This window comes from Podarcis bocagei (assembly GCF_964188305.1).
Source record: "Podarcis bocagei genome assembly, contig: HAP1_SCAFFOLD_57, whole genome shotgun sequence".
Lineage (NCBI taxonomy): Eukaryota > Metazoa > Chordata > Lepidosauria > Squamata > Lacertidae > Podarcis > Podarcis bocagei.
The window spans coordinates 383,045-396,528 of NW_027670331.1; positions in this window are offsets into that span (position 1 = coordinate 383,045).

The following is a 13,484-nucleotide window of genomic DNA, read 5'->3' on the forward strand; positions in this document are numbered from 1 at the left end:
ATCAGGAGGGCTTTAAACTGACTAATGTGGGGGAGGGAGACAGTGCTCCTGAAGGTAGGAGTCTATCAATTGATTAAGATGATCATCCAAATGTCATAGACCAAATGGAGCAAACAGCACGCAGACCTAGTGGTGGGAGGAAAAAATCCTTAAATAAGAGACACGGGGTAATGATTAACGGACTTCAATGTCTGTACACTAATGCACAAAGCATGGGAAATAAACAAGATGAGCTTGAGCTCTTGGTACAGCAAACTAAATATGACATAATAGGCATCACTGAAACCTGGTGGGATAAGTCCCACAATTGGAATGTAATAATGGGGGGATACAATCTATTTCAGAGAAACAGACCAGACAAGAAAGGAGGAGGAGTGGCTTTATATGTCAGGGATGTGTATACCTGTGAAGAGATCCAAGATTTAGAACCTCAAAGCCAAAGTGAGAGCATTTGGGTCAAAATTAAGGGAGAGAAGAATAACAGAGATCTCATTGTGGGAGTTTACTATAGATCCCCAAGCCAAACGGAGGACATAGATGATGCCTTCCTGGAACAGATGGCCAAGCATGCAAAAGGAAGGGAGATAGTAGTAATGGGGGACTTCAATTACCCGGATATTTGTTGGATGTTGTCAGAGCTGCTTCCAGATCCTAGCTCACAGAGGATCACGCTAGCCAGCGATCATTAAGTAAAAGTCTTTATTGAGTTACAGTTTCCATTCTCAAGCTGTTGCGTGCAACTCTACGTCTAGTGGTTAGATCGGCGAAGCTCCGTCTGAGTCTCCGCCCCTTGTGCACCAACTTAATATCCTAGCCCTGCTCCACCTTTTCCGCCTGACTGTTCTCCTCTGGGTCCCTCTGCCCCCCGGGGTCTCTTCCTTCCTGGATTCTTCTGACGCCGACCCCCCGGACCCTCCTGTCTCCTTGCGCCGGGCTTTAGGACCTGGCTCCCTTTCCGGGCTGCCTACTGCGTCACTTTCCTGTGCATTTGAACTTGGCGCGCGCGCCCAACCTTCCACTTTCCGTCTGACCGTTTCTTCGCTCCCCGATGGAGGTGTGGCCACTCCTGACTCGTGCCCTCCCCCCTGTTGTGAGCTGCCAGCGCTTGATCCCTGGCTCCCTTCCTCTTCCCTGCTCTCTGGCGGTGACGCTGGTCCCGATTTCCAACTGCTCTCCTCTGAGTCCCCTCTGGCTCTCTTTTCCTGGGGTGTCCCCCTAGGCTCCCCCCTTGCCCTGGCCACTGGTGCTCCTTTCTGTGAATCTTCTGATTCACTGGAAAGACTCGGAGATCTCGGGTCGTCGTCATCACTCATTTTTTCTTCTGCCTCCTCCCCCTCGCTCTCTGTTTCCTCCCTTGCCCTTGCCTCTGCTCCTGAACCCCTGACAGATGTCAAACTCAGCCAAGAGCTTAAGGTCAAACAGATTCCTCACTGGCCTTGCAGACAACTTCATTGTCCAGAAAGTGGGAGAAGCAACAAGAGGAACAGCCATTTTAGATCTGGTCCTCACCAATGTTGATGACCTGGTTAGTGGGGTAGAAGTGGCAGGATCATTAGGCACGAGTGATCATGCTCTTCTGAAGGTTACTATACAGCGGAAAGGAGCAGCCAAGCATACTAGGACTCAATTTCTTGACTTTAAGAAAGCCGACTTCATAAAACTTAGGGAAGTGCTGGGTGAGATCCCATGGACAGTAATAATAAAAGGAAAGGGAGTTAATGATGGCTGGGAGTTTGTTAAGAGGGAGATAGTAAAAGCACAACGTCAGGCAATACCAATGAGATGGAAACATGGAAGGTGCTTAAAGAAGCCAGGGTGGCTATCTAAAGAACTTTTAACTGAGTTAAGATTAAAAAAGGATGTGTACAAAAAATGGAAAAGGGGGGAAACCACCAAAGAGGAATTCAAACAAATAGCCAGCACGTGTAGACACAAAGTTAGAAAAGCTAAAGCACAGAATGAACTCAGGCTTGCTAGAGAGGTTAAAAGCAACAAAAAGGCTTTTATGGGTATGTTCGTAGCAAAAGGAAGAACAAAGAAACAGTGGGGTCACTCAGAGGAGAAGATGGTGAAATGCAAACAGGGGACACAGAAAGGGCTGAACTCCTCAATGCCTTCTTTGCCTCAGTCTTCTCCGATAAAGAAAACAATGCCCAACCTGGAGCATTTGGCAGGGGGTTGGACTCGATGGCCCTTGTGGTCTCTTCCAACTCTATGATTCTATGAAATGTATTAATCGGGGATCTGTCCTGCAGTTGTCAGCACTCGTCATAGATGAGCACATCACGGCAATCTTCAGCTCAGACAATTACATAGTCAAAGAGGTGCCAGTGGTTCGACCGAGGGTGCTTGTTATAGGTAATAATAAGGTTGTGCGCTGCACATGTAGTCAAAAGGAAGATTCCGTATTGGTTGCTGTTGCCAGTTCCTTCTTTCCCAATTTTCCCAGGTCACAGATCGAAATGCATCACAACTCTTGCATTAAAATCACCCAGGAGGATTTTTTTATCCTCTTTAGGCATCTCCTTAGGTGTTTGGGGTGAGGGGTCAGAGTCTAGGGTAGGGATTTAGGGTTAGGATTTAGGGGCTAGGGCCCCTAAATTGACCCCATTTAAAAATGACCCCAACCCCAATCCTTACCCAAACCCAACCCCTAGACCTAACCCCTAACCCCTTAACCCTCGCCCTAACCCCAGCCCCTAAATCCTAAACCCTAACCCTAAATCCCTACCCTAGACTCTGTGTCTCACCTCCAATCCCAAACAGTAAGGGTTAGGGTTTACGATTTAGGGTTGGGGTTAGGGTTCGGGGTTGGGTTCGGGTTCGGGCATTGGTAGGCAAACAACGGCCTGGGGGCTGGATCTGACCCAATTGTCTTCTAAATCCGGCCCACAGATGGTCCAAGAATCAGCAGTCTTTACATGAGTAGAATGTGTTGTGGAATTCGTTCATTTTTTTCCTTCAAAATATAGTTGGCCCCCCACAAGGTCTAAGGGACAGTGGACCGGCCTGATGCTGAAAAAGTTTGCTGACCCCTGGTTTAGGGTTAGGATTAGGATCAGGGTTTACAATTTAGGGTTTGGGGTTAGGGTTCAGTTTAGGGTTGGGGTTAGGTTAGGGCAGGGGTTGGCAAGCTTCACCTGCCATGGGCCGGATCACTCCCACAGAGATCATCTGTGGGCTGGACTGGCGCAGCGCTATGTTGGAAATGGTCCACAGCGCTGGAAATCGCTTCTGTGCATGCCCAAACGCCGAAAATAGTGTCTGGACATGCACAGACCTGATTTCTGGTATCTGCGCGTATGCAGACACCATTTCCAGTGCCACTTGGTAAGTCCCTGCGCTGTGGTGTGCTGCTTTAGTGCAGTGCACAGGTGACTTGCCGAGCGGGCGGCTTGGTTTGCAGGCAGCTCGTGGGTCGGTAAAACCGCATCTGGCCCATGGGCTGCACGTTTCCAACCCCTAGGGTTTAAGGGTTTAATGTTTGCGGTTAGGATTAGGATTTAGAGTTAGGGGTCAGAGTTAGGGGTCAGAGTCTAGGATAGGGGTGTAGGGTTAGGATTTAGGATTTAATGTTTGGGTTTCGGTTAGGGCTAGGGTTAAGGGGTAGGGGTTGCGGGTTAGGGTTAGGTTAGGGTTAGGCTCAGGGTCTAGGGTACAGGTTTAGGATTAGGAGTTAGGGCTCGGTTTAGGGCTAGGGGTAGAGTTGGGGTTGGGTTAGGGTTTAGGGTTGGGGTTTAGAGCAAGTGGCTGGGCAGCAATGTCTAGTGGTTAGAGCGTGTGGCTGGGAAGCATTACCTAGTGGTTACAGCGAGGGACTGGGAAGCTTTGCCTAATTGTTAGAGTGACTTAATGGGAAGCATTGTCCAGTGGTTAGAGCAAGTAGCTGTGCTTAGGAGCGAGTGGGTGGGAAGCAAGCAGCACTTCCTCTGCTCCCAGTCAGTTAAAGGGGATTGCAAGGTGTCCTTCGTGGCATAATTGGATACCTAAATAACCCTTAAAGTGCCATTTAAGAGTGCAACATCTAGCAATTAAATTCAATCACCTTTGAGCACAAGGTTGTGACGTTGTTCTGTGTAAGGGACACCTGCATATTTCTGCCTTTCAGCGGGTTGGACTGGATGACCCTTGGGTCCCTTTCAGCTATATTATATGATTCTTTGGAAAGTGCTTCAGAAAGAATAAACGGTGGGAGCATTCTTTTAAGTTAGCTCACATGGCGAGGTGGTCCCTCTGAAACTTTATTATGTCTTGCATGGCAATTTGAGCTTGACATATGCTGTGCCTGTTTTTACACGGGGCTCCTCTTTCTGTTCTTGTGAGTGGGTGGGTGGGTGGGTGGGGGAAATCGGTCCCACTGATATTCCTTAGGTTTGTATGGGCACTGCTGAATTCCTGCTCCGAAAAGGTGAAGGAGAAGGAGGGAGGGAGAAGAGGAGGTGGAGAAAAAGTCAGCAGCCGGACCTCAGGAGGCGCCCTCTGCAGCCATTTTAGGAGAGGCACGGAGGATGGAAGAAGAATGGCAAAAAAGGGCGGAAACAGAATAGCCAGGATGGGGGGACTGCATGTGGAGAGGCTGCGGGTGCCATTTTTGAAGAGGGAAATGGCTGCCCGGAAGTGGAAAAGGGCGGATAATGTTACCGTAGCTATTTTGGATGAGATAATTAATATCCGGAAGCGCCTCCATTTATGGCGGTTGTTGCCAGCGGCGCCATTTTGTGTCAGGGAAATAGATGCCGGAAGAGCCTCCATTTTGAAAGATGGGGGGAGAGGGACGTCGGCGGCAATAGGCGGAACTTCTCACGGATCTGGGCAAATCGCTGGGCGGATTAGCTAACCCTTTCCTCTCCGAGGAAGACGGAGCCGCGTGTTTGCCACCAGCCGGAGCTCGCGGTCCACGGGTAGCCGCTGGCCCCGGAGGGCGAGTCCTCTTTGCCCATTTTCCTGCTTCGTTGAGAGGGGGAAATGTGTGGCCTGCATGCGCGGCCGGAGAACCCTTGGTCAAAATTCATTTTAAGGGCGGGGGGGGGGGGGCAGAACCGAATTAACGGCGACGTGTTATTTAATATAGTGGATTTATCTGGCGGTTCACAGGATAAAAAGACGGGGTAGAAATATCTGCAAATAGTTTTTAAAAACACCAATAACCTTCCCTCCCAGAAGCGTTTAAAGGCTGTAGAATATTAATTAGCCCTTTAAAAATGCCTAAAAAGAACATTTGGGGCTTGGTCTCGTCCCCCCTAACCCTTAACAGTAGAGGTTTTTTAATTTATTCTCTTTTGGGGAGAAACACCCCCTGGACCTGTCTCCTTTCCCCATTTCTCAGCAACTCCCAAGTAATTGCCTTGAGATCTCTATTGCATATAACCCTTAGACAGCTTTTGTGAGCCTAATCAAGCAATGTGCTGAAATTTTAATTTGCTCAGATGAACCATTGCTTCCATCAGTGGTTTTGGAACCAGGTAATTCCTCCAGATTTATCCACACTAGCCAAGTAAAGTCAAAACACATACCTTGAATTGAATACCACAAGAATAAATGGGGATCAGCCCCTGCTATAGTGCCCAGTCCCAAAAGCCATTTGTGTTGTTAAGATTTTTAAAAGCAGAAATAATATTTACAAAACAGCAACTTCAGACCACTTGCAGCACTTTGCAATGTTAAGAGGTGCTCTAAAGAAAAGCACTTTCTACATTCATGAGCCTCATTTTTTCCCCTTTTGCTGGAGGTATAAATGTTGTTAGCAATGTGCAATCACCCTGAAGGCTTCAGGCCTGCTCCTGACTGTTGAAATGCTCCTGGGGAGGCTGTAAGTCAGTCAGTAAACTCTGCTTCCAGTCAGTAAACTGATTGCAAGGTGTCCTTCATGGCATAACTTGCAGCTGCAGGAGAAGGTGTGGATCCTATACCTAAATATCCCTGAAAGTGTCATTTAAAAGTGCAACATCTAGCAATTAAATTCAATCACCTTTGAACAGAAGGTTGTGACACCTGCGTATTCCTGGGTTGCAGCGAGCTGGACTTGATGACCATCACAGGATTCATGGAATCATAGAGTTGGAAGAGACCACAAGGGCCATCGAGTCCAACCCCGTGCCAAGCAGGAAACACCATCAGAGCACTCCTGACATATGGTTGTCAAGCCTCTGCTTAAAGACCTCCAAAGTAGGAGACTCCACCACACTCCTTGGCAGCAAATTCCACTGTCGAACAGCTCTTACTGTCAGGAAGTTCTTCCTAATGTTTAGGTGGAATCTTCTTTCTTGTAGTTTGGATCCATTGTTCCGTGTCCGCTTCTCTGGAGCAGCAGAAAACAACCTTTCTCCCTCCTCTATGTGACATCCTTTTATATATTTGAACATGGCTATCATATCACCCCTTAACCTCCTCTTCTCCAGGCTAAACATGCCCAGCTCCCTTAGCCGTTCCTCATAAGGCATCGTTTCCAGGCCTTTGACCATTTTGGTTGCCCTCCTCTGGACACGTTCCAGTTTGTCAGTGTCCTTCTTGAACTGTGGTGCCAAGAACTGGACACAGTACTCCAGGTGAGGTCTGACCAGAGCAGAATACAGTGGCACTATTACTTCCCTTGATCTAGATGCTATACTCCTATTGATGCAGCCCAGAATTGCATTGGCTTTTTTAGCTGCCGTGTCACACTGTTGGCTCATGTCAAGTTTGTGGTCAACCAAGACTCCTAGATCCTTTTCACATGTACTGCTCTCAAGCCAGGTGTCACCCATCTTGTATTTGTGCCTCTCATTTTTTTTGCCCAAGTGCAATACTTTACATTTCTCCCTGTTAAAGTTCATCTTGTTTGTTTTGGCCCAGTTCTCTAATCTGTCAAGGTCATTTTGAAGTCTGATCCTGTCCTCTGGGGTGTTAGCCACCCCTCCCAGTTTGGTGTCATCTGCAAATTTGATCAGGATGCTCTTGAGTCCATCATCCAAGTCGTTGATAAAGATGTTGAATGAGCCAACAGTGTGACGCGGCAGCTAAAAAAGCCAATGCAATTCTGGGCTGCATCAATAGGAGTATAGCATCTAGATCAAGGGAAGTAATAGTGCCACTGTATTCTGCTCTGGTCAGACCACACCTGGAGTACTGTGTCCAGTTCTGGGCACCACAATTCAAGAAGGACACTGACAAACTGGAACGTGTCCAGAGGAGGGCAACCAAAATGGTCAAAGGCCTGGAAACGATGCCTTATGAGGAACGGCTAAGGGAGCTGGGCATGTTTAGCCTGGAGAAGAGGAGGTTAAGGGGTGATATGATAGCCATGTTCAAATATATAAAAGGATGTCACATAGAGGAGGGAGAAAGGTTGTTTTCTGCTGCTCCAGAGAAGCGGACACGGAACAATGGATCCAAACTACAAGAAAGAAGATTCCACCTAAACATTAGGAAGAACTTCCTGACAGTAAGAGCTGTTCGACAGTGGAATTTGCTGCCAAGGAGTGTGGTGGAGTCTCCTACTTTGGAGGTCTTTAAGCAGAGGCTTGACAACCATATGTCAGGAGTGCTCTGATGGTGTTTCCTGCTTGGCAGGGGGTTGGACTCGATGGCCCTTGTGGTCTCTTCCAACTCTATGATTCTATGATTCTATGATTCTATGATTCTATGAATAAGACCGGGCCCAAGACAGAACCCTGTGGCACCCCACTAGTCACTCTTCTCCAGGATGAAGAGGAACCATTGATGAGCACCCTTTGGGTTCGGTCAGTCAGCCAGTTACAAATCCACTGAGTGGTAGCATAGTCAAGACCGCATTTTACCAGCTTCTTTACAAGAATATCATGGGGCACCTTGTCAAATGCCTTGCTGAAATCAAGGTAGGCTACATCCACTGCGTTCCCTTCATCTACCAGGGTTGTAATTTTGTCATAAAACGAGATCAGGTTAGTCTGACATGACTTATTTTTCAGAAATCCATGCTGACTATTGGTGATCACAGCATTCCTTTCTAGGTGCTCACAGACTGTTTGCTTAATGATCTGCTCCAGAATCTTCCCTGGTATTGATGTCAGACTGACTGGGCGATAATGATTTGGGTCCTCTCTTTTCCCCTTTTTGAAAATAGGGACAACATTTGCCCTCCTCCAGTCTGCCGGGACTTCGCCTGTTCTCCAGGAATTCTCAAAGATGACTGCCAGTGGTTCTGAGATCACATCTGCCAGTTCTTTTAATACTCTTGGATGCAGTTCATCTGGCCCTGGAGACTTGAATACATCTAAACTAGCCAAGTATTCTTGTACTATCTCCTTAGTTAGTTCAGCCCTTTCTGTGCCCCCTGTTTGCATTTCACCATCTTCTCCTCTGAGTGACCCCACTGTTTCTTTGTTCTTCCTTTTGCTATGAACATACCCATAAAAGCCTTTTTTGTTGCTTTTAACCTCTCTAGCAAGCCTGAGTTCATTCTGTGCTTTAGCTTTTCTGACTTTGTGTCTACACGTGCTGGCTATTTGTTTGAATTCCTCTTTGGTGGTTTCCCCCCTTTTCCATTTTTTGTACACATCCTTTTTTAATCTTAACTCAGTTAAAAGTTCTTTAGATAGCCACCCTGGCTTCTTTAGGCACCTTCCATGTTTCTGTCTCATTGGTATTGCCTGACGTTGTGCTTTTACTATCTCCCTCTTAACAAACTCCCAGCCATCATGAACTCCCTTTCCTTTTAGTATTACTGTCCATGGGATCTCACCCAGCACTTCCCTAAGTTTTATGAAGTCGGCTTTCTTAAAGTCAAGAAATTGAGTCCTAGTATGCTTGGCTGCTCCTTTCCGCTGTATAGTAAACTTCAGAAGAGCATGATCACTCGTGCCTAATGATCCTGCCACTTCTACCCCACTAACCAGGTCATCAACATTGGTTAGGACCAGATCTAAAATGGCTGTTCCTCTTGTTGCTTCTCCCACTTTCTGGACAATGAAGTTGTCTGCAAGGCCAGTGAGGAATCTGTTTGACCTTATGCTCTTGGCTGAGTTTGACATCCAACAAATATCCGGGTAATTGAAGTCCCCCATTACTACTATCTCCCTTCCTTTTGCATGCTTGGCCATGTGTTCCAGGAAGGCATCATCTATGTCCTCCGTTTGGCTTGGGGATCTATAGTAAACTCCCACAATGAGATCTCTGTTATTCTTCCCTCCCTTAATTTTGACCCAAATGCTCTCACTTTGGCTTTGAGGTTCTAAATCTTGGATCTCTTCACAGGTATACACATCCCTGACATATAACGCCACTCCTCCTCCTTTCTTGTCTGGTCTGTTTCTCTGAAATAGATTGTATCCCTCCATTATTACATTCCAGTCGTGGGACTTATCCCACCAGGTTTCAGTGATGCCTATTATGTCATATTTAGTTTGCTGTACCAAGAGCTCAAACTCATCTTGTTTATTTCCAATGCTTTGTGCATTAGTGTACAGACATTAAAGTCCATTAATCATTCCCCCGTGTCTCTTATTTAAGGATTTTTTCCTCCCACCACTAGGTCTGCGTGCTGTTTGCTCCATTTGGTCTATGACATTTGGATGATCATCTTAATCAATTGATAGACTCCTACTTTCAGGAGCACTGTCTCCCTCCCCCACATTAGTCAGTTTAAAGCCCTCCTGATGAGGTTTCTGAGATTTTTGGCAAAAACATTCCTCCCAACCGTTGTGAGGTGCAGCCCATCCCTTGCCAGAAGTCCATCTTCAAGAAACTGCAGTCCGTGATCTAAGAATCCAAACCGTTCCTGTTTACACCATTTGCAAAGCCAGCTGTTCACTTCCACTATTTTTCCCTCTCTCCCTGGGCCACGCCGTTCAACTGGGAGGACAGATGAGATGACAATTTGTGCATTTAATTGCTTCAATTTCCTGCCCAGAGCCTCGTAGTCTCTTTTGATCTTCTGGAGGCTATTGCTTGCAGTGTCATTGGTTCCCACATGAACCAAGAGGAAGGGATATTTGTCAGTGGGTTTTATGATTGCTTGCAGTCGTTCAATTACATCTTGGATCTTAGCCCCAGGGAGACAGCACACTTCCCGAGACATCTTGTCAGGCCCACAGATCACTGCTTCTGTTCCCCTCAGTAGGGAATCCCCTATCACCACTACATGCCTCCTCTTAGGTTTGGTCGGGGTTCTTCCGTGAGCTGTCCGTTGCAAGGTCGCCTGCACATTCCTTCAGGACTGACTTTGCTGCTTGTCTTCATATACCTGATCGACTGTAATGAGGGAGAGATCCTCAAATGGAGTCTGTTCTTCGTCTTCCATGCTAGGGGAGAGGACTTCAAAGCGATTGTGTCTTTCTAAACAATCAGAGCGAACCCTGGGCCTCCTACGTCTTTGAGTCACGTTTCTCCATATATCTGGCACCTGTGTTGGTGAACTAGCCTCCTTCTCAGGGGTGTCCCCTGTCTCCTCCTTGGTGGAGACGATGTTCTCTGTTGCTTCCAAGAAGAGCTCCAGCTCTCTAATTCTTTGGAGCGTAGCTACACGTTCCTCCAGTTGCTGGACTTTGTCTTCTAAGAGGGCAATCAATTGCTGCAGGTAAAGCTGCCTGCAACCTTTGGCAAGATGGCAAACATTGTGCAGGAACCACAGGCGACTGCAGCTGTTTCCTCACCCTCATCATTTCATGATGGCTATTAAGTTTGTACCTCAACAAAGTCTTCAGGGAAGGAAACCAAGGTGCAAAATGAACACTCAAGCTCTTCAAGATCCTATTAAACGGGATTGCTTCCTGTCAGGGAACTGCCATCAGTGCCGGAGGGAGAGAGCAAGCTCCAGAGGGATCCCAGAGAGCGTCCCGGGATTGGGAGAGGCAGCCCATCTTCTGGGGAAGGGAATCAGCTTAGCTCCAGTGGAGAAGGGGGGGCAGATGGGGGAATCAGAGAGGCGGTCACATGACTCCTTGCCGGGGACAAACGGGGAAAGGAAGGGTCCTCCGCTGCCTATGCCCTCCTTGCGCAGAAGGCTTCCGCGCAGGGAGAGTAGGAGGAGACTGGGCGTCAAAGAACTTCTTTGCTGGAAGAAGTTTAAGAAACGCCCACTGACGGATTCTGCCAGCGATTGAGACAGCCACGGGTGAGTGACTGTCCGGACAGGAAAGGTTCACTCAGGCAACCCAGCCAGGTGTTGGCACAGGCTTACGCATGAGCAACCCCTAGAACCATTACACTTCCAAACAACTCTTAAGGACCATCTGCTTTTGGAGTTCCTTGATAACATCGAGGAACACTGGACAATGCTAAAAACATCTATTATTGTAGCCTGTTGGGTACCAAATCAAGGACTGGTTTCATAAGAATGACAGTGAGATTGAAAGGAAGGCCTTTCAGATCTAGCAAAAAGATAGAAACTGTGCCACTAAGGGGGGGGGGACTTCCCCTACATGTTGTTTATTGACCTGACTAAGGCCTTTGACACTGTACATCGTAATGCCTTGTAGGTTGTCCTTCTGAAAATTGGCTGCCCATATAAATTTGTGAACATCCTTTGGCTCCTCCGTGATAATATGACAGCAACAATCACAGATAACAATGGCTCTCAAAGCGAACCATTCACAGTGGCCTCAGGTGTTAACAAGGGTTGTGTTCTATTATTTTCATTGCCATGAAAATTGCTACTTCTATTATTTTCATTGCCATGAAAACTCCCCTACGGAGTAGAAATAACATATCAAAAGAGGGAAAGCTCTTTGAGTAAGTTGAAAGCAAAGGCTAAGGTTACCATAACTCATAGAGCTTTAGTATGCTGATGACAACATAGTGTGTGCATACTCGGAGGATGACCTCCAAACCATCCTCATTACCTTTGCAGAAGTTTACGAATAGCTTGCCCTATTGCTCAACATCCGCAAAACCAAAGTGCTTGCACCAAAAAGCACAAAACAACAAGCACAAAACAACCCCTCTGCAGCACCACAAATGTTGGAAAGTGTGTATCACTTTTCCTACCTGGGCAGTTATCTTTCCACATTGATACCAAAATCCAGCATCACCTGAGCTCTGCGAGTGCAGCTTTCTCCCAAATGAAGTGTAGAGGATCGGGACATTTGCAGGCAAATCAAAATGCTTGTTTACAAAGCTATTGTATGCTTGTGAAACATGGATATGGTGTCTCCGAAAAATGTTACACATCACTTGGGAAGACAGTGTACTGGAAGCAGTAGTGTTAAAGCAATGATTCTTCAACATCAAATTTGTTAGAATGGTCATGTTGTTCAGATGCCTCATTAGTCTTCCAAAGCAACTATTCTATTCCAAACTTAAAAATGGAAAGTGTAATGCACTTTCAACAAAAGAGGTTTAAAGGCAAATATAAAAAGATGTATTATAAACACTGACAACTGGGAAACACTGGCCTGTGAGCACTCCAATTAGAGAACAGCCTTTACCAAAGGTGTTATGGACTCTGAAGATGCTCAAACTTAGGAAGAAAGGGAGAAACGTGCTAAGAGGAAGTAATGTTTGGCAAACCCTCACTGTGACCAACTCCTGCCCGGAAACCTATGTCCCACTGTGGAAGGACGTGTGGATCCAGAATTACCAACTCACTGTTAAGACCATGTTCATGGAAGACAATCTTACTTGGCTATGAGTGATTGCCAAAGATGAAGCAGCAGCAGCTCATGAGGCCCTGTAACTCATTTAAAGTAGCTAAAGTAGCCTTATCTTGGGCTACAGTTCCTTCCTTGCATCATCTGTTGTTATCATCAGTTTCCTTTTGGGTGAAGACAGAGACAACACAGGTATTGAGCAGTTTCACTGTCTGTCACCCATTAGCATTTCTACATCTTCTCCATGCAGAGGACCTACTACTTGCTTGCTACTACTACAAGCCTGATGTAGAAATGCAGAAAGAAAATAGCCATGTTTCTAAGATTATATAATGTTATATAATGTGTTATTAATAACTGAGATGGGGACAGAGTATTGGAGGAGGTGTAAACTTAAGGGATCCTTCCTGCAACAAATTTGCCATATTTTTAGATTCTATCTTTACAGAGATCCACAAAATTACTAGTCAATGCCTACAAAAGGCTCTGTTGAATTTGTTTCTAGATTAAAACTTGAATGTTCACTTTAAACCATTAAATGGATATTTTCTGGTAGTGGCCTGAATGCAGATTAACAGATTTTGGATGGGACTAGAAAGGGCAACTCTTATCACATGGTACCAAAAAGTGGCAGATAAGATAAAAATGTCATAGGGGCAGACAAATTCATGGTGGAATTGTATTGTTTTATTACACATATCAACAAGATGGACATCAGGGGACTTCCTACAGCATGTAAAATATTTTGACTGCTTTGATTCCTAATGGTGTGATATTTTTTCTTCTATTGTATTGGATCATCTGGGCTCAACTTTCTTTGGGTTTGTTCTGTTCTGCATCATAGTTACAGAGGGAGAGAAGAGTTACTTCTGTAAAAAGAAAAGCTATAAAAATAAATTTTAACAAACTATAAAGAATAATTTTATAGACAAGAAATCTCTA